The sequence below is a fragment of the Thalassophryne amazonica genome, chromosome 17, assembly GCF_902500255.1.
Source record: "Thalassophryne amazonica chromosome 17, fThaAma1.1, whole genome shotgun sequence".
Lineage (NCBI taxonomy): Eukaryota > Metazoa > Chordata > Actinopteri > Batrachoidiformes > Batrachoididae > Thalassophryne > Thalassophryne amazonica.
In genome coordinates, this window is record NC_047119.1 from 25,870,552 (window position 1) to 25,893,031 (window position 22,480).

At 37.3% G+C, this 22,480-nt stretch overlaps 1 protein-coding gene across 3 annotated transcripts in view; it reads right to left on the minus strand.

The window, feature by feature from the left end:
- Window positions 1-15,434, minus strand: part of znf618 (zinc finger protein 618) — a 104,236-nt gene extending 88,802 nt beyond the window's left edge. For all 3 annotated transcript variants that reach the window (XM_034192036.1, XM_034192037.1, XM_034192035.1), the window contains exon 1: window positions 15,018-15,434. The gene's annotated coding sequence lies outside the window, so the exon portion shown is untranslated. The remainder of the gene's footprint in view (window positions 1-15,017) is intronic.
- Between the last annotated feature and the right edge of the window lie 7,046 nt (window positions 15,435-22,480).

Here is a 22,480-nt window from a genome sequence, read left to right on the forward strand (position 1 = left end):
TTACATCTGCAGAATGCACAGTTACATTGTCTGGAGAACACTGAAAATGTTGAACACTGAAAATCTGAGAAAATGGGGCAAGTTAAATGGAAAAAAGTGTTAACTAAAGTGTTAACTTTAACTAAATAGTTCTTAAATGTAGTGCTGGAATTAAAAATGTATGTCTCGTTTCTAAATGTTTATACGAGGTCTGTCCGTAAAGTATAGGTCCTTTTTATTTTTTTCAAAAACTATATGGATTTCATTCATATGTTTTTACATCAGACATGCTTGAACCCTCGTGCGCATGCGTGAGTTTTTCCATGCCTGTCGGTGACGTCATTCGCCTGTGAGCACTCCATGTGGGAGGAGTCGTCCAGCCCCTCGTCGGAATTCCTTCGTCTGAGAAGTTGCTGAGAGACTGGTGCTTTGTTTGATCAAAATTTTTTCTAAACCTGTGAGACACATCGAAGTGGACATGGTTCGAAAAATTAAGCTGGTCTTCAGTGAAAATTTTAACAGCTGATGAGAGATTTTGAGGTGATACTGTCGCTTTAAGGACTTCCCACGGTGCGAGACGTCGCGCAGCGCTCTCAGCCGCCGTCGTCAGCCTGTTCAAGCTGAAAACCTCCACATTTCAGGCTCTATTGATCCAGGACGTCGTGAGAGAACAGAGAAGTTTCAGAAGAAGTCGGTTTCAGCATTTTATCCGGATATTCCAATGTTAAAGGAGATTTTTTTAATGAAAGACGTGCGGGCGGATTGCAGCGTTGGGACGCAGCCGCCGCGACGCTCCGCCACAGGAAAAACACCTCCGTTGGAAGCCTTAAGGACAAGTTGGAACATCTCCAGCTGATAAACAATTTCTCATATACTCACTCCACTGAAAGCCATCAAAAGCCAACTGGATTTTAACAAATGGTTATCAACACGGAGGTGTTTTTCCTGTGCCGCCACGCCGCGTCGGCTGCGTCCCGACGCGCGGACCCGTCCGCACGTCTTTCATTAAAAAAAATCTCCTTTAACAGTGGAATATCCGGATAAAATGCTGAAACCGACTTCTTCTGAAACGTCTCTGTTCTCTCACGACGTCCTGGATCAATAGAGCCTGAAATGTGGAGGTTTAAGCTTGAAACAGGCTGATGACGCTGCCTGAGAGCGCTGCACGACGTCTCGCACCGTGAAAAGTCTTTAAAGCGACAGAATCGCCTCAAAATCTCTCATCAGCTGTTAAAATTTTCACTGAAAACCAGCTTAATTTTTCGAACCGTGTCCACTTCGATGTGTCTCACAGGTTTAGAAAAAATTTTGACCAAACAAAGCGCCAGTCTCTCAGCAACTTCTCAGACAAAGGAATTCCGACGAGGGGCTGGACGACACCTTCCACAAGGAGTGCTCACAGGCGAATGACGTCACCGACAGGCATGGAAAAACTCACGCATGCGCACGAGGGTTCAAGCATGTCTGACGTAAAAACATATGAATGAAATCCATATAGTTTTTGAAAAAAATTAAAAGGACCTATACTTTACGGACAGCCCTCGTATAATCTATCTTTTTCCTCTAGCCACTGCCAGCTAAACATGTTCTTCACACTGTTATCACAAGACAGGCTGCCCCATCTTTTCAAAATCTGCCATTATGTTTCAGATTTATTTTTTTTTCACCCCAAAACTTCAGAAAGCTTGTGTCCAGAAGAACCATAAAATACAGACTTAGCAGGCTAGAGTTTGCATGGAGACAACTTAAAGGTTTTTGAAATACAAGATCAAAAACTTAGTGTTAGCTTTTCTGTAAAAACCATGATTCAAAAAAAGTTGGGTTGCTCATTTGGCGCAAACCAGCTCCATTTGGGTTTTTTTTTTGATGAACTTTAAATAATCTTGTGCAGTATAACAACATTTCATCAATTTGATTTGTAGTTTCAGCACGGCATGCAGCTCACGGTAAAATCAATACATCATCTCTCATTCGCTGCTGTGGACATGCAGCGGCACATAACATTAATCCTTCAGTTTCGGATCAGGAAGTGAAAACATCAAAGTTAATATCCACTGTGGCGTCTCATCAGAGACGTTTCCCAACAATTTTACAAACACAAACTTCATGAAGACAAACCACTACATGAAATAATAATTATTCTTCTGAGTTTAATGGCAGCTTACAAACCAACATGAAGCATTACTGCCACAAACTGTTTGGGAATGGAACTGAATGAATGGATTCTGAGGTACAGTATGTTATCAAAAATAACATACCTCACCACATGAGTAAAAACCCAGTTTTCTGGTAATTTCCATAAAACTTTCATCACTGCAGATATTTTGGGGTACAGCAAAAAAAAAAACTATCTCAATAACTCACCAAAAATTATCATTGGGAGTTGAGTCATTGACATAACTCTTTAGTGTGTGCATATATATATATATATATATATATATATATATATATATATATATATACACACACACACACACACGCCAGCTGGAACATACCATTCAACTCGGCTTCGCCTCATTGAATGGTATGTTCCAGCTTTCACCTCATGAATTATTCGTACCATTGAACTCATAAAAATTCATTAATTGTATAGTATTTACTGCAGTGATGCCCATAGTGCAGTTTTTAAAATCTCTGCAAACCCATTTATTTCTAGTTTTAATTAAGAAAAAAAAAGAATTTTCTTCAAACATTTTCAGTTTGTCCTAAAAGCAGAAATATTTCAACAGTTTGGGTTTTTTAAATAAGAAAGCAGAACTTTGCGCTCGTCATCCGACAGTGACCAACATGAAAGGCCTGCACCCTCTCCCCCAAACACACACTTTTTTCTTAAATACAAATACATAAACTGACATTCAGCAACTTCAACTTTAATGATTGTGGCATGTTACCATATTTATCAACTGTTCTTTCAACCTGTTCCAGTGTTAACAGGCTCTGAAGCAGTGTTTTTAATACTTCAGGAGTGGGATGACAGTTTTGTTTGCACAAGTATCAAGGACTGTCCCTTTACAAAGTCTTGTTGCACAAATGCCAAACCATTTATGATAAAGCAACTGGAAAAACAAAGTGATAACTCCAAAAATAAATAGCACGTGGCAATTAAAGCGAAGGAATTTTAATATCTTTTCAGTCAGCAAGCAATAGATAAGGTGATTTTAAATTATGACAGCTAATTAACTGCCAAAATAAACACAACGGCTGCAATATGGATTAGCGGGCTTCTCTATAAGTAATTACTTGGTCAATGTAACAGAAATTCAAATTTTATGAAGCCCATTTTCCCCCAATCTACACAGACAACACAAAAAAATGTTCACCTCTCAACTATTTTTAAACTAAGCTAGCAAAATGTATTTCATTGTTGCTGCAATACTTTTCTGATTGTATTGTTTCTACATAATTTGTAACATGTTCTTGTTGAAAATTCTGTTAATGGTGTTATAAAGTACATTTCATATTAAAGTGTAAAGCCAGGTTTCTTTCCCTGCCAAAGGAAGGCAATTTAAAAACTCAGCACTGCTGGTATTTTTGCAGTTTTGGGGCTGCAGTAAGTCTAATCACAGCAATGTGCTATCATTGCCAAATGTATAAAAGAATTATTAAATGCATTCCGCCAGGTAAAACACCACCTAATACAAAAATAAACACCAGAAACTCACGTCACATTGAACTAAAAACTGAATAATGTCGTATTCAGCTCACACATAGAACACCAAGCCCTACATGGCCCCCCCTCCCCTATTTTTTTTCCTTAATACTTTCCACTCCATGGCTCCTTCTGATGCTCTGTGGTTGTACTGTGGACATCTTCATGTGCACTTTGGAAATCGGGTCCTTTGAAAAAGCACAGCTTTTTTTTCCTCATTTCTTTTTGCTGCTCCCACGTTTAGCCAATGGAAACATCCATCTCCACCTCACACACATTCTTTATGGAAGTCCACTGAAATATGGCCAAATGTTACTATTTTCATATTGTTAATTATATCGTTATCATCAAAATACCATGAAATACTGCTATATAATTTTATTTTAATCTATATCGCAATCTCTACTTGGCACCCAAGGGGTGGCCAAGGGAGGCCATGGCAACAGTGCTGAAATTACTGGTCACACCACTGCCCCCACAACTGAAAAGACAAAATGTCACAAACAAATAATCAGATGTGACAGGTTTCTATAACTACATCAGAAGTGTAACACGTTTTTGCATTGATAATTTGTTATTTCTCCATGTGGAGTTGCATCAGGAAGGGCATCCGCCATAAAACATGTAGATTTTACATAAAACATGACATAAAACAAATCAACATGTAGATCCACCTTGGATCTGCTGGGGCAACCCTGAGTGACAACAAGGGAGCAGCTGAAGACAATAGCCCCTTGGAGAATTTCTGGCCACCTAAAATTTTGACATTTGAAATCCAATTTCTGTTTACAGCTACGATTCAAAGAATGGAAGATAATCTTCAAACCTTGGAAAATCTTCAAAGAAATAAAGAATGTAAACTATGATGTGCAGGGCATGCTCAACACAAGAATGGACAGCGTAAACAACTAGGGCTGCCACGATTAGTCGACTAGTCACGATTACATTGACTATCAAAATCGTCAGCAACTAATTTAATAACTGGCGCCATCGTTTTTTTTTAAGCTTTGTTTTTCTGTTATGTCCAAACAATATCATCCAGAAAAAAAAAAATGCTATCACAACAGGCCTACACTCAGCACCAGTCAAACACACATAATGTGTGCAACAGACAAAAATACCTCATGTGCATGAGTTGCTTTCAAATATAGCCTCACATGCAACGTATCTGGCAACATGACTCGCTGCATCCACAAGGCTCAACTCAGATCTGCATCACACACACACACACACACACATACACAGCCAATCTGCAATCTGGTAACATGCTACAAAATGAAAATCAAGGCACTCCAGAGTATTTACACACATGAAACTTTGGGTATGTGGGTTACAAGTGCTGCTTGAGTTTAAGAGCTTTTCATCACCGCACCTTATATCGCGCAGTCGGTAAGGGAGCATTTCACGAGAAAAGACATCTGCATTAAACAGTGATGAAAGTGGACCATGGAAAAAAAAGAAAAATTCTGGCAAGGGCCGAAGCCCCTGGTGAGGGGGTTAGGGGTTCTCCTCCAGAAATATTTGAAAATCTCAGATGCTCACAGATGCATTCTGTTGCATTTTCAGATCTATAGATGTACCTGCCAAAAAAAAAAACTCCAAAAAAATCTATTCTTTGTTGGGTACATAACAGTGGCTGCATGACTCAAGATACTTTTCTTGTCACTGCTGCCATACAAAAGCACACACTTGCAAAGAGTACACCATGTACTCCCTGAAAAAAAAACAATACATTTAGCAAATTTTCTTTAATTTCTGTAAAGATCACAGTATTTCTGTAGAGATAACACTTAGCAATCAGTTGACTATCACTGTATTTTCAAAGCATACTGAATTAACAGAATGACATACACCTTTCACAAATTTCTAACATGTATAAATTCATATTCAACGTAATCATTTGAAATACGATTTCTTTAATTTAAAATACAAATTTGCTTATATTGGAAGGTACTAATTTCATTGATTCACTTTTTCATTTCATGTAAAAATAGAGGTACATTAATGCCAACATTTGTTGTCTTATGCATAATGCAAGTGATAATCAAATAAAAACATCTTCTTGCCTCCCTGGTTTATTTTCTTGATACAGAAAGAAAAAAGTCACTATTCTTGTCTTTTTCCTCTAACCACTGCGAGATAAACTTGTTCACAGTCATCACAAAACAGGCTGTCCCCGCTTTTCAAAATTGTGAAATCTGCCATTGTTTCTGATTTCTTCATCCCAAAACTTCAGAAAGCCTGTGTCCAGAAGAACCATAAAATGCAGCTTTAGCAGGCTAGTTTACAAGGAGACAATTTGAAGGAAATTCTTCCCAGACAGATTTTGAAATGATATAAGATCAGAGTGTTAGCATTTCTGTTTAAACAATTATTTAAAAAAGTCAGGTCACTGTTCTGGTCCTTTTGCTCGAACCAGCCCCATTTTCTGATGAACTTTAAATAGTCTTGTGCAGCAGAACGTTTCATCAGTTTGTTTTGTCGTTTCAGCATGGCGCGGCGTTCATACAAACTTCGTGAAGACAGACCACAGACTAAATCCGACATGGGCCAGGAAAACAAAAATAACCCTTCTTCTTCGTTCTGGTTTATTGGCGGTTTGCAAACCAACACGGTGCATTACCACCACCAACTGTTTGGGCGTGAAGCATTAATGGATTTTGATGTATTCTATCAAAAATTACCCTGAAACGTTCACCACTTAAGTAAAAACCCGGATTTCCGGGAATTTCAAAATTTACCTGACTGCAACTGAGTGAATTAAAGGCACTGACAAATACTTATCTTACATCCACCCTTCAGTCATTCATGACAATGTTACTTCGCAACATTTTGAACACGTTCCCTGAATTCATTAAATGCCTGTTGTGGCCCGTTTCCCCCCTAATTAAAGTTGAAATGCAAATATGGCCTTCTGTTCTTTCATAATCCTAGGCTTCTGATACACTGTAATCTAAAGCACCATGGGAGAATGCAAATGTAAACCAGCACCTTAAGAACAGAGAAGTCACACAACACCTCCAGACTTGTATGAACAAGGAACCATCAAATGCTATTTGCACTTTTCAGGGATATGGAAATAGTATCTCTGTAATACAGATAAAGTAGCTGTAACAAGCAGTGGTAGCCTTGGTAGCCAACAGAGCAAAGCTTTGGAAATGTAACAAACTGACAGACAAGCTCATGTCAAGCTACAAATACATGCAACTTCAACCACAACTGCTCCTAATTTACACCATGCATGTGATGATAATATTATTGCCCCAGACATGTTCAGCAGATAGCAGGCAGGGAAATGATATACTGCACAAGCAAAACAATGTTGGTTTTTGAAATGATCTGGTCCATCAAAGGTAGTAAAAATGAAATCTGCTTATTCCCATGATCACCTTTTAATTTAGGGAGTTAAAAAATGACAGCATTTATGGTTCTTCAGTTATGTTAACAAACTTGAGGGGACAGACAGATTTATCTATTCAGTCACTCATTACATTTTACACAGTGCATGCCTAGCCTGTTCCAGAGCCTAGGAATAGTCTGTGATTGATTGTCTCCAATTATTGAAGTAGGTTTGCAAGAAACAGACTTGCTAATTTGTCATTATCTGGCCCAGTTACTTTATAAAATATGATATACGGTACCTAGAGACACAGAATAAGGAGGTTAGGTATACAAGGAAAACATCTCTAGGACATACCTCTACATAGAATTCATTGCTTAGTGGACGTACTTAAAATAATTGACCTATATTTGTGCAGTTGTGTATATGCCTCTGCACAGTAATGAAATAAATCAATCACAGTGCTTAGTTAAACCAACCTTTGTGCTGCTTTTCTAACTTTAGCATTATGTTTTCTTGCATTTCTTTGATTTTGACTTTGCCAAAATGACTAAGCCATGCATGTCAAACAGGAATAGGAATTCCAAATATAAAATACAATTTTGTCCAAGGCTTGTGAAAATGTTTCCTCTCTGGAGGGATTAAAAATAGGAATGGGCTAAAATAGTTGGATGGAGGGGTCACTTCAATCATGGCTGTAATATCCAGAGCAGTGACTGGGAGCAGAAGTTGACCAAAACTTGCTTCGCAATAAACGCTTTGCTCTCCCAGTTTCCTTAATCAAATACACATTTTGCTGTCCTGTGTAATAAATGTCTGCCAAGATGGTGTATGACCAATGATTTCAAAAAGCAATAATGCAGAGAAATGGATAAATCCCCCATCCCCCACCACCACCCCACCCCACCTCTCACACACCCCCCGAGATGCTCTGGAAAAAGAAACTGTGTCGTCTAGTAAAATTCCATCAGCATACGCTCAAAAACCCCGTAAAAACCTTTTCAATCTATATGTTAATGCCACGAATTAAAATTTAATAACAAGAGATATTGAAAAGCAGACTTGAATTATACAAAAATAAATCCTGAAAGATCAGCCCTCTAAAATTAGAAATTCAGGGCGACATCCGGTCTGCTGCTAAACCCTTGTAGGCTGGCAGATTAAATTTTTGATGAAAATCAAAATTACACTGCGCAGTGACGCAGACGCAGCAAACCTGGCACTATTGTGATTTATGGATTCATTAAACCCGCAGGAGATTCCCCCTCCCCTTTTCACTGAGAGAAATGAGATTTGCTTTGCTGAAAATTTGTATTTTCAGAAAAGCTACTCAGGCTCTGCTCTACCTTCAGAAAATGGTCAAGGAAAGGGTTGGGGGAAAAAAGAAGCTTCTGTGTACATAACCACTGCACGTAAACAGGCCTAATTTTCATTGCTGCAGCAATTGAACAGACTTATGCATTATTCATGAAACCAATAAGGTTCATTTTTACAAAGAAAGAGGCAGGAAAATATGTGCAGAATGTACAGAATTTCTTTTTTTTAATGCAGCAGCCTCAACCCATGAAAACTCAGTCCCTGGAGACTAATTTAACTGAAGCCGTTTTTAGACATTTTCAGCAAGCCAGTAAAAGCATAAAAATAAGACCAACAAAATATTCACTAACTTAAAACTGCATGTTTGTTCAGCAGCAACTTAGCACAAATCAGGAATGTGTAATTAACAAAAAAATTTCAGATTACACCAAAGACTGTACAAAACCATCTCAACTTCAAATGTCAAATAAAATATTTTTAAAGGAATTTTGTCTTTTGTGATATGACCCTAGAGGGCCAAGTTTAATAGATCATTGTCCAAACTATTCTAACCTGGGTGAAACAGTGCTTCCGCTCCTCAAAGCACAGATGTGACTAAAATCAAAGTTTAAGGTGTTTCTCATAAACACTGCAACATTATTCCCAAGACCTTCATAACTGGTTTGGTTCTTCAGGTACTCTGCATCTAGCGATCCGCCCATGACATTGGTTGCCGCTTTCAAATTCTGCACTTCGTCTGAAACTCCTGCATTCTGATTAAATTTACAAAGGAAAGGTCAGTATTTACACCCATATACTGCATACCAAACATACATTTTCCACTAGCTCTTTAAATTTATACAGATTTGAAGGTCAGCATTAAAATTACCCACAGCAAAATGGCCTCCGCAGTTTCCCTTACATTAAAATAAAAGCAAGCAATGCAAGATGGGAAGCAGTTTGGCGACTGCAGGATTAATATAAACAGTAGAGGCATTGGTTGTGATTGTTTTTCCTGCCCTCAAATTATGCTGACAAGGTTTTTCTTCTTCAACCACTACTCTGTTCACTTTGGGAACTTATTTTCCTCTTTTGCATTTCTAATCCAAGAAACAGAAGTTCAAAACTGTTTCATGTTTACCTAAAAAGTAAAACCTATCTACATATCTACAATATTATGTACAATCATACTTAAAGGGAAAAACACACTTTCAGTAAATGTGTTGATTTAGCAGTTTTTAACCTTCAGGTCTAGGGTTACAAATATTACAATCTGATGCTTACAAGTAATTAATTATCCTGCTTAATCAGTCTGGGAGAAAAAAAGATAAAGTGTCCAAGAAGTTCCTTTTTTTTTACTTTTGTCACAACAGAAGACTAAACTCAATTTTACACACACAAGTGAGAGGGAAATCTACATTTTTTTAAGTTAGAAGCTGAAAATAAACATTCCTGTTAATAAATGCTTTAACTAATGACTCAATATAAACCTAGAGATGTGAGCAATCAGCAGTCTATTATATATAGATAGTACTATAAAGTCCTGATGAATACCTGAATTATAAAACGTCAACCTGTGTACTAAAGAGCCAAACAGGTCTGTTTATACGTGTAATTTATATACATGATGTATTAAATAAAAAATAAACCCATAACGTTGCACAGTAGGGCTGAACAATTTAGGAAAAATGTCAACATGCAACCTTTCAGACAAACATTGCAATTATGATTTAACTGCAATTATATTTTTTTAAAGTCAAGTTCAGTATTCAGAAAACATGTGATCTAGCATTACCACTTCAGAAAATGCTGGAATATTACTTATTTATATTAATCCCTACTGATTCACGCAGATTCATATTTCAAAAGGGCGGTATGGGCTAATGGCTTCTTCATGCCTGAAGTAATTGGCCATTTTCTCCATATGATGGGCCCTTCTCAGACAACAATGGGTTTATATGAAGCAAAATAAAATAATATGATAAATAATGTTTAAGAGGTTAAAAACACATTAATGTTGGATGGCCATAGCATTTGCTGCCATATTCAAAGCTTGTAGAAGCTGCAGTCAGACAGTTTTTGTTATTGTCGTTTGTTTTTTAACAGCCCTGGTCACACCAAATAATAAAGCCATGAATGATGAGCCAGGTATGGAATTGTCAGAAATTTCAGTGATTATTCGACTAATGAGCCACGTACATGAACATTGCACAAACAATTAAAAAATACTGCGTGTGAGTGCGAGTGATTGTGTCAGCACACACAGCGCACGCAGCTCATCTGAACAATTATAATGAGATGTTAAATCTATCATAAACATACTTTTACAGATAAGAAGGAATGAACATGCAACTGTTTTACCAAGCCATTGCAATATAAATATTACAATTACCTTTTAGACTATTCCAAATGCGTTCTCCGCGTCATGAAGCGCACAAGAGAGAGTGAGAGAGAGAGAGAGAGAGAGAGAGAGAAAGAGAGAAAAGAAAATCTCCAGCTGAAATGGTCCTCTGTGATTCCTGAAGCGATTAGAGGTGTTTTCAACAAGTGTTTTCTGAGAAAAAATGATTCATCCGCTACAAAATAATTTGAAAAAAAATTATTATTTTATATACGCAGTGTCCAATGCACAAAGCACTGCATCCAGTGGAACAAAGCAGGTGGGACTGGCACAACGAAGTACTCAAGACAGCAAAGCCAAAATAGCCTGTCTTGTCCTCTAGCCACCAGGTACTCAGATGATGGGCTTCTAACAGCTTCGTCCTCACCACTAACATGCCTCTAACATCCTTGTTTGTCCTCGTAATACCCCGTACACAAACTGCCCCACACTGTTGTTGCTAAATTTTGAACTTCTTGAAATTAGCGCCACGCTCAGAGATGAGCCTCGTTAGCTGAATATTCTGCCTCTAAGACCCACTATTCTCCCACATTTGTTGAATAACTCGACTCATACCAAAAAAAAACAAACAAACTACGTAGTTCACTTTTCATCGTTCATTATTTGTTGGGACCAGGGCTTAAATGTAAATTTTCTTTTTCAATTCAACATTTTAAATTGGATTACATCTCTTGTTGTTCACATTGAACAAAGTACTGTTTCTACAGCATGTAAAGTGGGGTTTTTAACATCCATTGAAAGCTATGACAGACTGTATTCAATATCTGGCCAATTTTAAGTTAGTTATATTTTGCACAAATGATGGGATCTCAATACATCACTCTGTACAGATTTAAAATCATCACAGGCAGCGATCCATCCCATCTGCATGAATTACCCATTCATAGAAAACATCAACTTTGATAATTAGCTTATTGGTCATGTTGTGCTGCTGGTAGCAGTAAAGTCACATGCAGGCAGAATTAATATGGGGACAGCAGTTTATAAGCTTTTAATTTAATGTTTTGTAAGAAATTTAGTATCGAGTTTAAAGACACATTTGGGAGCGTTTAAATGCATTATGAATAAGTGGTTTAAATGGACAAAGCAGAATATTTCCACCTGCGTATTACGGCGCACCTTGGTGACGTTATCATCCAACATCTGTTAAACACATGCAGAAAAATTTTGTCAAAATAATCACAGTGTTTGCACTTTGCTACTTGCATTAGTTTAAAGGTGCAATTTTGGTTAAAATTTGATCAATCGTTCAGCCCTGCGGCACAGTACTACCGAGGATGCACAAGAAATCAGAAGAGTTTCCGTTTGTTTCTCGCGAATACGCAGGTTCATATTTCTAGCACTAATATGAGAGATTTTGGTAATATGACTATCCTGAGATGGCCAAAGCTTAAGAAACTGTCAGCAAGGCAAATTGCGACTGTAAATAACCTGTTCAGCGTGTTTTTAGTTGAAAACTAAGGGAAAGAACAAACAACTCTGAGTAAAGTGAACAGTGGCAAACCGTAAGTATTCCAATGATTTCGTGCACATGTCATGGCAAGCACCATTTTGCAACATGGGCAATGGCAAAACTGTGTGTCAGTATCAGGTCTGTACCGCCTGCCAGATACATGATGCACATATATAGACAGTTTTGGATCTGCAATATCTAGTATTAAGTTGTCTTAAATAAAATTTCTGAACAAAACAGACTCTTGCTGAAAACTGCATAAATCTAACCCATTCTAGTTGCTGTCAGATGTTTCGTGCATACAGTGCATCCAGAAAGTATTCATAGCTCTTCAGTTTTTCCACATTTTGCTATGTTATGGCCTTATTCCAAAATAGAGCAAATTAATTTTTTCCCTCAAAACTCTACTCACAACACCCCATAATGACAGCATGAAAAAGGCTTTTTGAAATGTTTGCAAATTTTTTAAAAATAAAAACGAATAAATCAGTTGAACTTAAGTATTCCCACCCTTTGCTCAATACTTTGTTGATGCACCTTCGGCAGCAATTACAGCCTCATCTCTTCTTGAATATGATGCCACAAGCTTGGTGCACCTATCTTTGAGCAGTTTTGCTCATTCCTATTTGCAGCACCTCTCAAGCTCCATCAGGTTGGATGGGGAACATCAGTGCACAGCCATTTTCAGATGTCTCCAGAGATATTCAATTGGATTCAGGTCTGGGCTCTGTCTGGGCCACTCAAGGACATTCACAGAGTTGTCCTGAAGCCACTTCTTTGCCATTGTCCTGCTGAAAGATGAACTGTCACCCCAGTCTGAGTTCAAGAGCACTCTGGAGCAGGTTTTCATCAAGGACTAGTCTCCCAGTTCCTCCTACTGAAAAACATCCCCATGATGCTGTCACCACCATCCTTCACTGTAGGGACAGAGCCTGGTTTCCTCCAAACATGACACCTGGCATTCACACCAATGCACAATCTTTCTCTCATCAAACCAGAAGGTTGTCCTCTCTCAACTTCAACAACTTCAACTTTTTTTTTTTATATAGCGCCAGATCACAACAGACAGGAACACTGGAGCTCTGACACAGTGACCATTGGGTTCTTGGTCACCTCCATGACTAAGACCCTTCTCTACCGATCGCTCATTTTAGACAGACGGCCAACTCTAGGAAGAGTCCTGGTGGATCCGAACTCCTTACACTGTGCTCACTGGGACCTTCAAAGCAGAATAAATGTTTCTGTACCCTTCCCCAAATTTATGCCTCGAGACAATCCTGTCTCGGGGTCTACAGACAATTCCTTTGACTTCATGCTTGGTTTGTGCTCTGACATGCACAATCAACTGCAGGACCTTATATGTAGACAGGTGTGTGCCTTTACAAATCATGTCCAATCAACCAAATTTAGCCCAGGTGGACTCCAATTAAGCTGTAGAAACTTCTCAAGGATGATCAGTGGAAACTGGATGCAACTGATCTCAATTTTGAGCTTCATGGCAAAGACTGTCAATATATATGTGCATGTGATTTCTTACGTTTTTATTTTTTAAAAAGTTTGCAAAAATCTATATAATAAAACTTTTTCACATTGTCATTATGGGGTATTGTGTGTAGAATTTTGAGGAAAAAATTAATTTCATCCATTTTGGAATAAAGCTATAATATAAAAAGCTATAATAAAAAATGTGGAAAAACTGAAGTGCTGTGAATACTTTACAGATGCACTGTACAATTGTGCACATGGGCAGAACAGATCTGGCAGGTAGTAAGGATTTGGTGCTTGCACACAGAATTCTATCCCCATGGAGTCATTCCACTGCAAATATTTTCTTTCATACACATCTTCATGTGGTATGCTACCACTGTGTGAAATTTCAAATCGCTATTCCAGATTTGGAGGAGTTCTTACAAGACTCGTGGACAGACTGATGCACAGAGTGATCCAAACCCCAAATTGCTTTAATTTTCAGATCTGATTTAATCTACTCATTGATCCGGGTGTATTTATGACAACATCATGATGCATCAAATAAACACAAAAGCCCAATTATACGCCCTTGAAGAGGTAGGACTGGATTTGTTCTCCATGCAAATTGCTTCAACCAACTCCATCTTATTTTAATATCAGGTTAGGAAATATAATGACATGGTAATTAATATATATATATATATATATATATATATATATATATATATATATATATATATATATATATATATACTAGTCTAATTTCCAATTTAATTTCTCAAAACGTCTGCCTACAGGTGGCGCCAAAAACCTCCGAGATTTTAAATCTGCAAATCAGCCTGAAATAAAAGTAAATGCATTTCATGTGACGACACTTTCTGCTTCCTTTATTTTTTGTTAAACACTTGATCCATACTAAAGGTTTAGAGGCGATAACACCAGCTAAAGTATCGCTGCTGCTCCTGCTGCTGCTCCTCGAGTTAAAGAGGAGAAACTCCAGATCGCTGCTGAAATTTTGCAGGAAAAATTCACAAAACATGGCTGCAGGAGGTTTTTGTGTTTCAGATTGTTCCTCCCCTCATCGTCCTTCATGTCGCCGCTATCGCTGCCTCGCGAAAATAAAAAATAAAAAAAAAGAAAAAATCCCTCACCGAGCGGAGAGCGCGCGCCAAGCGGACGAAAAGGCGCAAACTTCATTAGGAAAAATAAGCGAAAAAACAGCAACACTTTCGGTGTATTTGGAGAGAATTTAAAAGCTGCAGCTGGTGTAGCGGAGCTGAACAGCGCTAACATATGAAGCAGGGCTCCATATGAAGCAGGGAGAGAGATGGGGAAAAAAGAACTTACCACCCCTGAATGCTGTGAAATTTTTACAAAAAAAAATTTTCAAAATGAGAAAAAAAAAACAACAAAGTGTAGTTTGACGTACCTCCAAAAACGATGCGGCTCCCGCTCCAGAATTCTTCCTCCTGACCGAGGAGACTGAACACAACCGCTTCCTCCAGAAAAAAAAAAATTGTGAATTAGTTATGAGAAATTCCAATTTTTTCCTCCGGGATCCCGTTTTTCCTCCTCCGAGGTTCGCTACGTTACATTTTACTTAAAGAGTAATGGCGTAATTTTTTTTTTTTTTTTTTTAGATCAGGTTGGTGCTAACAGATCCACATTTGCGCCGTGCTCAGCGGCTTTGCGGTGCGATTCCTCCAGTGGAAAATTTCATCCGCCATATACAAGTAGGACAGATTCAGAAATTACAGCGGCCTGAGCGAAAAAAGGGGAAAAAAAAAGAAAAAGAAAACCGCACAAAAAAGGAGGAAAAAAAAGTCTGGGAAGAAGCATCGAAAAAATGGTGGGACGACTATGAACATATACCGGCGTGAAATGGAAATTACGCCAAAAGATTCTCTGCCGTGTTACCACGAGTTAACAAATCATCTAAAACGAATGACTTAAGTAATATTAAAAGAGAAATTTTAAAATTCAGACAACTTACTATCTGAAAAAGCCAACCAAAATGGAATCGATAAATGTGATGCTGATTACTATGATGGTTATTTAGTCAAGATTATCCACATCTTTTTAACCCTACTTTTAGGTGTGTATATATATATATATATATATATATATATATATATATATATATATATATATATATATATATATATAGTCTCTGGCACTCCACTGGGGAAAAAGCAGCTTATTAACCATACCAGGTTTCTTGGGTTCTCCTGGTGTTGGCTTTTTTCTGAAAATTTTACATATGATTCAACAAGTATTTAATTTGATAGTTAATTGGGAAGTTCTACGTCATTCAGTTTACATAATTTAAGTTTTTTTTTCTTATCTGTTGCGATTTAAAAATTATAGGATTTTGTTTGTTTGTTTGTTTGCACTATATGTCATACGTGTTTATTTTTATGGTATTTTAAATGTATTATTTTTTTCCTTATTTATTTGTATATTTATAGTCATACTGGTTTTATATACTACAGACTTGTAGCATTTGAGTCCGAAAATCAGGACTCCTGACTTCATTTGGATGAAGGAACTCATAACCCAGACTCGACCTCGAGGTTCAAGGCATTCAAACTCATGTAGGAGATGAAAACTCCTTTAGTTGTTTGTAATATTTCATAATATTTTGGTGTAAATTATAAATTTTAAAACTGTAATTGGGATTTGACTCTGACTCAGGTAATAAGGACTCATTTCTTGTAGTGACTTGGACGCCAACTATGGGAACTCGAGACTCAAAGACTCGAGGTTTAGTTACAATGTAACTGGGAACAAGACTGGTTTTGGTTACTCAGGTTTTATTGACTAGACTGCAACACTAGTTGTAAATGGCACAGAATCAAATGAAATGAAATCACAGTTCCTTAAACAGCATGAATGTTTGTTTTAGGAACAAGTCTAGCAATAGTTGTGATACTATGTCATATTAGTAATATAATAAATATATTTTTTTATATTTTTATGATCAAGACCACGAAAAAAACCTGACACAAACAAATATGTTTTTTCCTTCTTCTTTCTTTCTTTTTTATCCTTACGCCAGTTAAATATTTATGCTTGAGTTTGTTTTGTGGTTTGAATAGATATTTAAATCTCGTGCAACAATTTGTTTGAACCTTTGTTGAATTTTTCTTTTTACAAGAACAATAATCAGTTATTATCTGGGCTCCATAGATGCTTCCTGGATTCTGCCAAATAATGGTTCAACGTTCTAGTGTGTTGTACTTGAAATTAAAGATATCTATAAATTGGCAAAAAAAAAAAAAATGCTGTAACGGACACCAATTCTTTTGTTTGTGGGGGTTTTGTTGTTGTTGTTTTGTTTGTTTGTTTGTTTTTTGGGGGGTTGTTTTGTTTAGTTTTTGTTGTTTTTTTTTTTGTTGTTTTTTTTTTGGTTTTTTTGCTGCAGCGGTCATTGCGGAATCCATGTAGAACGTTTAAACTCCGGGTAAGAGTTTATTTGGCCAACACATTGTTAATTCTAAAACCTTTCAGAATTAACATTTTTTTTCTTTTGAAATAGTTTAGTTTTTTGTTTCTAGAAATAAAAAAACTTTGCGTGCTTGGACCAGCTTTGACTTTTGTACTCTTTTATTATTATTATTTCAAATAAGCTACTCGTCAAACGACATGCATTGTTTATTGGATCGACTATGAGAAAGAGAAATAATAATAATCATCATTTATCACGTTTATCACACTGACCTTAAAATTTCGAGACATCTGTAAAAATCTTCTTACAAATATTTAGTCATGTATAGAATTAAGCGATGCATTAATTACAAAAAGTCGTCAATTATCATTATTCATCAGGTATTGTATTTTGTCATTGTTTAGTTGACTAGTTGGTGGCACAAAACCAAAATTCACTAAACAAATAAATCCTGCAAAATTCACTAAAATAATTTGCAGATGTGTGGTACATAAAATCAACGTATTTAATCCCATATTATTACATCAAGATCGTTTTAATTTCTGTTAAAACTTGCTAATAAAATGTAAAAAGGCTGTTGCATTAAATAACAGTGATTGCAACTATTTTTTCATACAGAAACAACAGTAAATTGAATTAATAGAGCCTTTAGAAGGCTCCTGTTGGAAAAATGTACCTTATACAGTTACATAGTTTAGGTTAAATATCCTAAAGGTTCACAATTCTATATCTGTAAGTATAATTTAGGTCTGAAAAAGCTCATTTTTACTGTGACATATTTAATGGAAATCCACATTTGAACCTCTGCTAGGTGAAAAGGTTTACATTTTGACATTAAGTAATCTGTGATATTGCTTCTTAAATACACTAAGTAATTCACAAAGAGACATGTTAGTAGAATAAGGTCAGAATTTTAAAAATGTATCCAGTTCAACTCTTCAAATCTCAACTGTCAAATTGAAAACACCCCTTAAATCCTGGAGTGACAGCTTTGTGAATGAATCATTTAAAACAAAAAGAACAATCCATTATATTTTGAAATAAAATTTTGTAGAGCCTAATGAAACCACAAAAAATACTGTGCTCAGTGTTGGGTGAAAACCAAATATCAGCAGAAACAGAAACGTTACCATAAATCATAAAAGTGGGAGTCTGATGCTGAGAGGGCTCGTCAATGCACAGGATCCAATAACTGCAGCAAAGTGCATAGAATTCCTCAAGGAAAACCTGTTACAGCCTGCAAGAGTATTGCAATGTAGGAAAATTTATTCTCCCAACAAAACAATACCCCAGATCATAAATCCAATGTAATATGTGGATTCACGATACAAGTCTATTTGGGTTTTTTTAAACTTGATTTTCATGAAACCTGGAAAGTCATGTGACTATGTTTGAAATTATATTATATATTACTGGTAAATTTTGAATGCAGCATTAATTAATAAAAAGTACCACAAACAGTTTTGTTGCTGTGGCTGTTTGTGTTTATATCATCCTCACAAACCTTCAGATGAGGCACTTTTGCCCCTTGGTATCATGATTGTATAGCTTTTATCAGCATTATGTGTTGTTATTATTATGTTGAAATATCACATTCTATTTCAGGAACTTAATTCAGGAATGTTGAATGTTGGCAGTATGACTGGTTAAGGGAGAGGGCTAACTCACATGATGGAGAGAAGAAAGGTAAACATACAGTGTGTATAATAGATCACATGATAAATAAGTCAGGCCAGGAGCATCACAGTTGGGTTCAAACTTTTCTATCATGTTGTGGATGGGAAGAGAGATGGTGTTGGGAGTAATTCTGAAGGAAGAGTATATTAAGAGTAAATTGGAGATTAATCGAGTGTCTGATAGGGTAATAAGTGTGAAGCTGGAAACTGAAGGCGAAGGAGTGATGTTGAATGTCATCAGGGCATATGCCCCACAAGTGGAATGTGACATGGAGAACTGAGATTTCTGGAATGAGATACATGAGGTAGTAGAGAGTGTACCGAAGCAAGAAAGAGTGCTGACTTGAGTGGACTTCGGTGGGCATGTTGGTGAATGCAACAGAGGAGATTTAGTGGTGATAGATAGATAGATAGATAGATAGATAGATAGATAGATAGATAGATAGATAGATAGATAGATAGATAGATAGATAGATAGATAGATAGATAGATAGATAGATAGATAGATAGATAGATAGATAGATAGATAGATAGATAGATAGATAGATAGATAGATAGATAGATAGATAGATAGATAGATAGATAGATAGATAGATAGATAGATAGATAGATAGATAGATAGATAGAAAATACTTATTTTAAGAAGAAGGAGGCACACAAGATGATGTTTAAGAGTGGAAGAAGATGCAATCATGTGGATGCTGTCCTACACAGGAGATCCAATATGAAAGAAATTGGAGACTCCAAAGGCAAGGAAGAGCAAAGCTAGACAGCAACAGATTGTGGTTTGGATGATGACTTTGGATGTGAGGACAAGAAGGAGAGAGAGCGCTGAACCAAGCTGAAGGAGTTCGATTACTATGTGAAATTCAAAAAGGTGTGCCACGCACTAGATGGCGATGAAATGATGCTGGATGACTGGACACCGACGCCAGAACTAGTAAGGGAAATGGCGAGCAAGGTACTAGGTGTGAGATCTGAGAGAAGCAAGAAGACTAGGAGACTTGGTGCTGGAATGAGGAAGTACAGGAAAGTATAGGGAGGTAGAGGTCAACAATAAAACAACTGAGACCATCAAAGAGATGAAGAAAGTAGGCAGGACTCCACAAGATATGACATAAGGTGGGGGGAGGGGCGCAAATGCTCACAAAAGGTGTATAGCAAGCTGGAAAGGATGTGCAGCAAGCTCAGGTGATAAAAGGAGGCAGATAGAAATGTGGTGACAAGCACGACGAGTGTGGGGGGAGTATTTTGAGAAGCTGATGAATGAAGAAAGTGAGAGGCAGAGAAGGCTGGATGAGGTGGAGGGAGTGATTCACAAAATGAGAAAAGGTTCGAGGAGGATGTAGAGTGGAAAATTAGTTGGTCCGGATGACGTCAGTGGAGGCATGAAGATGTATATATCAAAGTTGATGGAAAATGAGAGATGTGTGAGGAGTGGTGAAGAAATGTAGAGGTATTGATTTTCAAGAATAAGATTGATGTGCAGAGTTGTAATAACTACACAGGCATGAATTTGATCAGCAACTGCATGAAATTATGGAAAAGCGTCGTGGAAGCTATTTTAAAGAAAGAGGTGAATATCTGTGAGTGACAACATACGTATAGTTTCTTGCCAACAAAGAGAATTACATATTCAACATTTTTTTTCTGAGTGCATTGGCGGAGAAGTATAAAGGAGATAAGACAAAGTTGCATTGTGTGCCTGTGGATTTAGAGAAAGAGGGTGCAGAGAAGAGTTGTGGTATTGTATAGTCTGAAGCAGCAGATACGTATGCAAGGGTGTTCCAGGATAATGTAAAAGGACAATGCAACAGTGGTGAGATGCACAGCGGGAATGATTGATGCATTCAAGGTGAAGGAGGAATTACATCAAGGAACAGCTCTGAGCCCTTTCTTGTCTGCAATGGTGATTGGTTTGACGATAACGCTTGCAGAGGAAATTGTGATCTGTAGACACATGACAGAGCAGTTGAGAATAGCCTGGAGAAGTGAAGATATGCTCTGGAGAGAAGGAGCTTGAAAGTCAGTGGGAGCAAGGCAGAGTGCATGTGTTATGAGAGAGAGCACAGTGGAATAGTGCAGTTGCAAGGGCCAAAGGTGATGAAGGTCAATGAGTTTCTTTTTGGGTGAGCTGTTCAAAGGAAGGGAGAATGTGCTACAGAGGTGAAGAACAGAGGCAGATACGGTGGAGTGGACTGAGAAGAGTGGCAGGAGTCATTTGTGATCGAAGGGTATCTAAATGATACCCTTCTATGTGAAGGATGAAATGTAAAGCTTACTTAATGCTGAGACCAGAGGTGGTGCTGCTAACATTATGTGACTTTCCTTGGGAGTGACAAGCATGGACAGAATTAGGAATGAGCATATCAATCGGACAGTGTGGTTTAGATGATTTCAGAGAGGCGAGATTGTGATGGTATTTTACTTGTGTGTATATCGGGAGAGATGCTGATTATGGAGCCAACAGGCAGAAGAGGGAGATCAAAGAGGAGCTTCATGGCAACCCAACCTCTGTAGACGTTTGGTGTAACATTAGAAAATACAGAGGACACAGTGAGATGGAGATGGATGATGATCTGCTGTGGTGACCCTAATTATAGTAGCCAAGAGAAGAAGCAGGTTGGATTCTAATTCTGCCATAATGTATTTGAGAATCAATTATTAGTACTGCTGCATGAGTGATATACAAAACTGCAGGTAATCAAGTATTTATATTCACTGTTATGATTTTGTTTCGACTTTGTGTAAAATCTTTCTTCTCACATTGCATTTGTTTTCTTTCACCACCAGAGGGAACTATAATACCAGTTAATCTTTCACAGGCTTTCAATCCTGAATGCAGCACTTCCCTTCTTCCTTTTGCTCTCTGTTGCCATCTGCTGCTCATTTTATCTGGATCCCACCTGTTACTGTTTTCAGACGACAAAGACAGTGAATGTCTGTAGGTATTAAAATTCTACCTATAGGGAAGTCGTGACCTAAAGATTGGTGTTTGTGACCAGAATGTCATGGTTTAATTCCCCTGACTAGACAGGCATACGTGGGTGGGGAAGGTCAAATAACAGCACAAAGATCTCACCCATTACATCATGAATGTGACCCATCCATTTAATGAAATTCTCTCTACTCCAGATATGACCGGAAGATGGCAGTGTTCAGCAGGTGGCAGACAAGTATATGGCATATTACACAGGCAAAACTATCTTCCTTTTTGGTTTGATCCGGTGCATCAAATTTAACCAAAGTCAAATCACTTTTTCCTCATTATATGCCCTTTTAAACTGATGAGTTATGAGATGATAATGTTTACTGTTTTAATGTTCTAGTTAACAACCCAAAGGATTCATTTATCAAGTTATTTATGCCCTACATTTTTCAGGTTACATGCCTAGGCTTTTTCAAAGCCTAGAAACATGCAAACATGGTGAGAACATGCAAACTCCACATAATATGGAAGTGAGTATTGATGGGCTTGAACTCTGGACCATGCAGCAAGGCAAGATTACAATTTATGTATTTATTTTGAAAAGCTACATCTCACAGTGCTGACAAAATTTTGGGACAGATCCAAGACTGGTACACTTTCCTAAGCAAATATGAGAATATCCTAAAATTCTAAAACTCATTTAACATAAAGACCAGTGAATGTGAAACTGAAACAAACTTCACATGAAGTTAACTGAACTTAAAATGCACAAGTTAATGTCACTCCTTTAAAATAAAAAAGTTGATTCACAAAATTTTATTTTTTTTTATCTTAGACTG